The 7,835-nt window shown below is 39.2% G+C and overlaps 1 protein-coding gene and 1 pseudogene across 2 annotated transcripts in view; one reads left to right on the top strand and one right to left on the bottom strand.

Annotated features, from left to right (window-relative positions):
* Dennd1b (DENN domain containing 1B) overlaps window positions 1-7,835 on the top strand; it is a 294,324-nt gene that overhangs the window by 32,512 nt on the left and 253,977 nt on the right. The window lies entirely within an intron of this gene.
* On the bottom strand, window positions 4,900-5,925 carry LOC103731882 (annotated as a pseudogene).

Genomic DNA, 7,835 nt, shown 5'->3' with positions numbered 1-7,835 from the left:
ATATATATATATATACATACCTATACACATATACACACATATAAACATACACATGTATATGCAAATATATAAAATCTTGGGACTAGGTCCAAAGTCTAAAATGAGATTCAGTTGTTTTATATATAGCTGAAGTTAATTTTATAGTGTTATATATATGTGTGTATGTATATATGCATGTGTGCATGCATGTGTGTTTGTGTGTGTCTGTGTGAGAGAGAGAGAATTGTTTTTGCCTTTTGATTTTTGAGAGAATCTCACTCTGTAGCCTGGGTTGGCTGGAAACTCGCTATATAACCCAGACTGGCCCCAAACTCATGGTTGTCTTCCTACTTGATTCCACAGGTGCTGGGATTAGAGTCATGAGGTGGATTTGGAGTTTTCCATTTGTGATGTCATGCTGGTGCTCAGAAAGTGTCAATTTTTTTTAACATTTATGATTTCAATTTTTTTGGATTAGGCATGCCCAAACAGTTTGTAATTAAAATTACAGTAATTTCAAGCCTGTCTACTAATGACATAACTTTTATTTATTTGGATTCCTGTGTGTTACTTTCCTGAATAGAGTATTAAGTTTAATTGGGGTCTAGGAATTATCTGTGGAGGAAGATTCTGTTAAATCATTCACACACACACACACACACACACAATTTAATAAAGTTTGTGAAGCTTATATTTTGCCAAAACAATTTAATTTACTTAAGACTGTACATTCCTTATGTCTCAGTTGTAGTGTTTCTTAATTTACATTATGACATGGAAAATGACAATATTTTTGTGACGTATCTGGGAATAGACCTTGTGCAGAGGCTGGAGGTTGAAAGGCTGATACGTTCTCACTCTTCTTGCCTCTAGAGTGACAACACTAGACTATTCCTGTCATGCCTGCATTTTCCACTGTTGTTTTATGTTAATTTCGGGTTGCAGAATGCCAGAGTTAGGCCAGAGTTAGAAGAATTTGGTTGGAGTTCTGGTTTAAGGTTTTTGACCCTCAGTTTTTAAAATGAGTCTTTAAAATGAGACCAGTTATACCCCTTCTTTTTTTGTCACCAAGCTGTGATGGCTAACAAAAAAGCAATGTGCATGAATGTTTTTAAATAGGAATTTTCATTATAATTTAAATAGGAACATGCCTTTTATATTTCCCTTTTCTTGTATTGACTGTATGCCTACATGGTGTCTATATATTAATGTATAGTGATCTAGTGTCACAATACATTAGTGAGGGCTTTTGATTTCTAAATCTAAAGGAAGGAGAATTACAAGATTTAACAATGACAATAAAACAAAAATTAAAAAAAGAAGAGATGGTTATCTCCAGAATAAAAAAAAAAGCACATTTAAGTGTGTACTCTGGAGCCTTCGTGGTCAGAACTCATAACCATTTTAACTTTATTTCACAGCCTCACATTTCTCCCCACTCAAACACATCTTAGGTAATCTCACAAGTTTCTTTTGCCATTGTCTTCCCTGCCCACAGTCTGCTTTGTTGTGTGTGTTTTCATGTGTGTTAAGGTGCATGTGTGGGTGTGTGTAGAGGCCTGAGGTCTGCCTTTAGTGTACTTTTCAAGAGCCCCTTACCTTGTTCCTTTGAGACAGGGTCACTCAATAGGGAGTGTGGCTCTGGATTAGGCTAAAGTAGCTGGCTAGAGAGCCACAGGTCCGCCTGACTCCACCTTTCCAACGTGGGGATTATAAGTGCATTAGACCATGCCTGGCTTTTTCTGTGGGTGCTAGGGATTAAACTAGGCCTCCATGCAAGAAAAGCACTTCATTAAGCTGGCTCTCTGGCACCTGAAGATGGCCTAGCCATTGTGTTTCTCAATTTTTTCAAATCTGTTTGTAGAGTCTAAATACATATTAAAGTATTACATCTACTCTAATCAAGTTACATTTCTTTAATAGTTATTCTTTAAAAATTATGTTTGTTTTTATGGCAGTTATTTAATATTTAAAATATACTTTTTAGTAACAATTTAATTTTTTAGTTTTAGAAACATCATCTTATTCTGTAGCCCAGGCTGGTCTGGGACTCACTGCAGCCCAGGCTCACCTTGAACTTATGATGATCCTCTTGCCTCATCTTCCAGATGGGACTACCAGAGTGAGATGCCATGCCTGGCTAGTAACAGTGTTTTAAAATAGAAAATAAAATAAGGAAAGAAAAGATAAATTATTACTGTTTTACAGAGAAGCAACTAAAGAAAAATGTCTTCCCCCACTTTATCCCCAAGCCCTGGAGTATGTAGTAGTTTCTTGTATTGCCCCTCAGAAGTTTTTGGGGTACTTGTTTGTGTCTTTACATAAATTTCCCTCTGCATATTTGAGGGTGTGTTTCTTGCTTTATTTAATGTAGCTCGAAGATGCTTCTAATTAGCACACAGAGCTCTTATTCCTGCAAAGGGTGCTGGCTCAGTGATTGGTTAGAGAGGGAGGCCAGAATCCTAACTTCTTCCTGATGTTTTCTGTATGTTTAGCTTTTCCATGTTTAAGTTAATTTTAATGTAAGTTCTACAGTAAAATACTTAAAAGCTTTTATTCTTTCCTTACCCTCATTTGCTACCAATTCTGTGAAGTGGAAGTATTCAAGTTGACTTCAATGAACAGAAAAATTATCTACCTATAGAAATCTTTTCACTGTGGTGAAAACTGGACACTGAAAATAGTTCTTTCATGAATAGCATTTTGTTAGTAATATTTCATTAATAGCATGCCATTAAATATTTTTTTGAAAAGTCTGGATACACAGTGCATCACATACCATCTGTAGAACCTCAATCACTTTGCTCAGACTTGCATCTTTTTATCATAGGTGCTTAATAAACATATTCACTTCAGATTTTCAATACAATGTTTAAAAATTGCAAATTTTAAAATGTTAAACATATAAGAAGTTAGGCAAATTTATTGTTTAGCAAGGTTTAATACACATTTATCAACAAGTCAAAATAGCATTTGTAAATAAATGATATTTCTTTTCCTTTTCAAATTTGTACAATTTTTTTTTCCTTTTAGTAGTCAGTATGATACAGGGATTCCTTCCTTGTGTGTACTGAAGCCATTTGGTAGATGGCTTGTATTTTATGCTGTACTTAACTTTTTAATTATGCCAGCTCTCATGTACATTTGTCAGCATAGCATGTTCTTTTTATTGGAAGAACTATATTAGCCAGTCAGGGCAGTACTTGCCTTCAATCTGAGCACTTGGGAGGTAGAGGCAGCCCAATTTCTGTAAGTTTGAGGCTAGCCTGGTCTACCTAGAGAGTTCCAGGCCAGCTGGGCTATATACTGAGACCCTGTCTCAAACCCCTTCCTTTGCTCCCCCCCCCAAAAGAGAAAGAGCTATTAATTCCCCAAATATAATTTACAAGAGCATGGCTTGTGCCCAAAGAGGCTTGGAAGATTGCTGATGCCATTTCGACTTCTCAGCATTGCTCATTTTGCTTTCCGTTTCTCCTTGTTTGTTCTCTTGCCTGTTTTTTCTCTGCTGATTCTGTCTTCTGTGCTACCTTCTAGCTGAACCATGTCATCTCTCAGTGTCTTTCCTCTTCTGCCAGTTTACAGGGAGGCCATATTCTGGGAAATCACCAGGTCTGGTGACCTCCACATTTCCTGTCACTTCTGCCATTCCTGGAACATGTCTTTTATGACCAGTTAGTTTCCAGACATTCAAAGCATTATGTTAAACTTTAAATTTCAATGATACATGTTTGTTTATTCCATTGCTCATTTGTTCATCCACCTGAAAATGTATAATGCCTCTGTTTTATTATGGTTTTTAACTCCTATTAATTAGACAGATTAGTGGACTTCAGTGTGATGTGTCCATGATGCATGTTAGCATTTTGATCTTTCCATACTGTCTTCTAATTTTCTCCTACCTTCCCTCCACTTCCCCCAAGTCTCCTTCCCCCCCCCCTGATTGGTGTTCCCTGTCCTACTTTCAAGTTATCTTTCAAAACACCACTCAGTGCTGAAAGGAAAGAACTATGCTATTTAGTGAGAGAGAAATATGTTTAGGACTTCCTAAATTTGTTAGGTTTTAAATTTTATTGTGGAAGCTGTACCTATAGTTCCCACTCTCATTAAAAGATGGAGTGATTGAGAACCCAGCAATTCTAACTGGAGAAAAAACTTAAGCTGTTTTAAATGTATTGAAGCCCACAGAAGTCCATGTACACTCCTTTGTAAGTAACCCCCTCCCAGACATCATAAACTCTGTAAGAAAATTCGAATAAATATCTTTATTCCCTAAACTCTCAGTTGGTTGGTTGTAAGGGCCTGGGAGCCGAGAGGCCTCCCAGAAGTAAATTTAACTTTACAGAAGTCAACAGCTACACATGAAATTTAAGCTAGATCTAGATTTTCCTAACTTACCTTATGGATAGGAAGAGCAAACTTACTCTGGTATTAATATGCTCTCTGATCATGGCCACTTCTAACTTAAGATTCATGTTAATGAGGAGGAGATGGAGAAGAGCTGTTCAGAACCAGTTAGTGAAAAGTGTTGGGGCACACTGCACCTTAGCCTTTGGTTTTACTCTTTTTTTTGGAATTATTTTTGAGTTCTCCAGGTTAAAAAAAAAATCATTCAGCTTCTTGTATTTTATTATTTAGTAGTGGCTGGTGATAGAGGTGATAACTATTGTTTCCTGATGACTTCTTCTCCTGGCAGTATTTCAATGAAAATTCAATACTGGCTAAGGCACTCGGCTAACCCCATTCCCACAGTTGATCTGTGTCTGAGCTTCCAGTTGTTCTTGTTTGAGCTATAACTCTTATAAACTTGTGGTGATTCAATTCCCCCCCCCTCAGTTTAAGCACTATTTATTAAAAAGAGCAGAAAATACAGAGTACAGGCCCTAGGACAAGATGGAACAAAACAAACAGTGCAGGTATCTTTTACTGAGCATATATACTTGGTGACCCCTTGCCCATCTTGTTATTGATGGACATCTTGAAGGAGTGGTCAGACTGCAACTATGCAGCTGTTTTCTCTAAAGCCTCAAGAATAGGCACATGGAAATCTTTGGATTTGAGAACTCATCCAGGCACTTGGGCTCAAATATATGGTTCTTGTCTAAGATAACAGTTGAGAAAGTCCACAAAGGTTAGAGTTTTCCCTGCAAACCATGAGAACTTCCCCAGGAACAGTGGGGATTGTTTGGGGTATGTGGGGTGTGCCGTGGTATTGAGGCAGCAGGCTTTTGTGGTGGCTCCAGTTGTAGCAGAGCCCTATGAGTTTCACACAGAAATCCAGTATTTGGTTCTCCATGATGCCCACTCATGTATTTTCTTCTTTAGCATGTTTTGCTTGTCAGAGACATCATATCAGATGACACAACTCTGGGAAAGCTTGTTCTTCCCATCCATAAGGTAGGTTAGGAAAATCTAGATCTAGCTTGAATTTCATGTGTAGCTGTTGACTTCTGTAAAGTCAGATTTACTTCTGGGAGTCCTCTCGGCTCCCAGGCCCTTAGGAATAACCGACTGACAGTTTAGAAAATAAAGATATTTGTTTGGATTTTCCTTCAGAGTTTATGATGTCTGGGAGGGGGGTTACTTACAAAGGTGTGTACATGGACTTCTGTGGGCTTTTTCCCCTACATTTCGGCTGAGCTTCCTAGATCCGCTGGCGTGCCAGCCCCTGATGGCAAAGTTCCCTCCTCCTCCCTAGCTTCTTCCATGTCTATCCTTAGACCCTTGCCTCATGCAATTGAAGCTGACCAACTGGGTGGGAGGGGTTACCATCTCCCTCCCTTTCTGTGGAGTCTCTTAGGATTCAGACATCCAGCTGTTGCTAGTTCTTTTGGAGGACACACCTATCCAACTTCTTTGTACTCAGGAGCTTCCCCACACATTTTCTTTCTTCTCATGGTTCACATCAGTGAATTCTAGTTCAGAGGGCATGAGCAAGCCCAGAACCATAGACAACTCAGGCCACCTGGTAAGAAAGACCACATGGTAGGGACACCAGAGTGGTGCCTGGGACCCTTGGAAGATTCAGCCTGTCTCTTATTCCCAGGTTATATAGTGTTATTCTACCCTTTCCACATGAATCTCAATTCTGATAATTGCAATTATGTTTGTGTTGGTATTCTAGTTCATTCCTTAAGGTTTACCTTTTCAAGAACAATGAATAGTGTCAGTGTAACTTTGAATTCCATATGCCTGGTATGCTGTTTTGTGTTTTGAAAGCACTGGAATCGATGCACTAGTGAACAATGGTTACCTTTTACTGTTTTTCTTCTCATTTTAATTTTATTTGTTTATTTATTATATTTTTTATTGAATTTTTGTATATTTCATATAAAACATCTTAGTCATCTTTATACCCCCTCCCACATCTGCACCCTCCCACAGGTCCCCTCACCCCTGAATTTCATGCATTCTGTCATTTATGTTAAGGCCTATTGAGTCAAGTTAGTGTCCCCAGACATCCCTCAGTGCAAGTTCATCCACTCAGCCTAGTCAGCCTGTCTAGAGTTACTCCCTTAGCTCTCCCTCACCCAGCAGTAATAAGGTGCCAGTAGTTCTTCAGCTGAGATTGGGGCCTGTTACACATTTCCCCTGTTCTATGCTGGGACTTTTTCTGCTTGAGTTTGCATGGTCTCCTGCATGCTGACACCATTGCTTTAGATTCATATGGTCAAGGTCACAGAAGCCTGTAAGACTCTGTATCCATATGGTCATGGACTTCCTCTCCTGGTGCTTACAATCTTCCCATCCCCTCTTCCACAGTGGCCCCTGAGCCCCTAGTAAGTAGAATTTAATATAGGAGTCCTGTGCAGGGAACCATATTCTGCAGTCTCTTATTCTCTATGCTTTGGCCATTTGTGACCTTTTGTGTTCATAGCCTCTGTTGAATGTGGGAGCTTCATCGATGAGAGTTGAGAGGTGTGTTAGTATTCTCTATACCCCTTATTCCACTATGTTCCATGAACCTTAGGTGTTGAAGTTCTATTGTAGATGTGTCACTTAGGGTTGGGCATCTCACAGACACTTATTCTTTGTGTGTCACCGGTTGTGGAACTCTGTAATTGTCTCTGTCTTTTGCAAAAGAAGCTTGTTTGATGAGTGGTGACTGGCATACTTGTTTGTAAATATAAAGATCCATATTTAGAATATAGTAGGAAATTACATTTGTCTGGGGACAGCCTTGGGGTTTTCTCTAAGATCTGTGACCTCTCTAGCTATTTATATTTGGCTGTTTACAGAATCACACATGGGTTCTCGCCTATTGAGTGGACTTTAAGTTCAATTAGATAGCTGTTGATCTCCCCCAAGGTAAAAGGGCCATTACTGCTCCAATATAGTTTGCTGTGCTAATCATTGTTTTTCAGTAGGCTTTTGAACTAATAGATTTTCCTCAGGTTTTTCATACCTGCTAAGCATTATTTGTCTCTCTTCTCTCTTCCCTGTCTAACCCTCCTTCGCCCCTCCCCAGTTAAAGCACCCTCATTTTCCCCATTTCACCTTTGATAATACCTGTCTCCTATGGTCCCCCTCTCTTGAACTCCTTCTTCCTCTTTATACCCGTGGTTCCTTGTGCAACCTGTATAACCCTCCTTCCCCATCCCTTTTATTTCCTTCTGTTCCAGTTAAAGCACCCTCATTTTCCCCATTTCACCTTTGATAATACCTGTCTCCTATGGTCCCCCTCTCTTGAACTCCTTCTTCCTCTTTATACCCGTGGTTCCTTGTGCAACCTGTATAACCCTCCTTCCCCATCCCTTTTATTTCCTTCTGTTCCTCTCTCTCAGGCTCCTTCTTTCCCTTTACCTCCCTGGTTCCTTTCCATTTTCCTGGCTTCTGCAGTTACATCAGGATACATACAT

This window comes from Nannospalax galili, unplaced genomic scaffold, assembly GCF_000622305.1.
Source record: "Nannospalax galili isolate Female #2095 unplaced genomic scaffold, S.galili_v1.0 scaffold113, whole genome shotgun sequence".
Classification (NCBI taxonomy): Eukaryota; Metazoa; Chordata; class Mammalia; order Rodentia; family Spalacidae; genus Nannospalax; species Nannospalax galili.
This window is presented reverse-complemented; position numbering and strand designations above follow the sequence as displayed.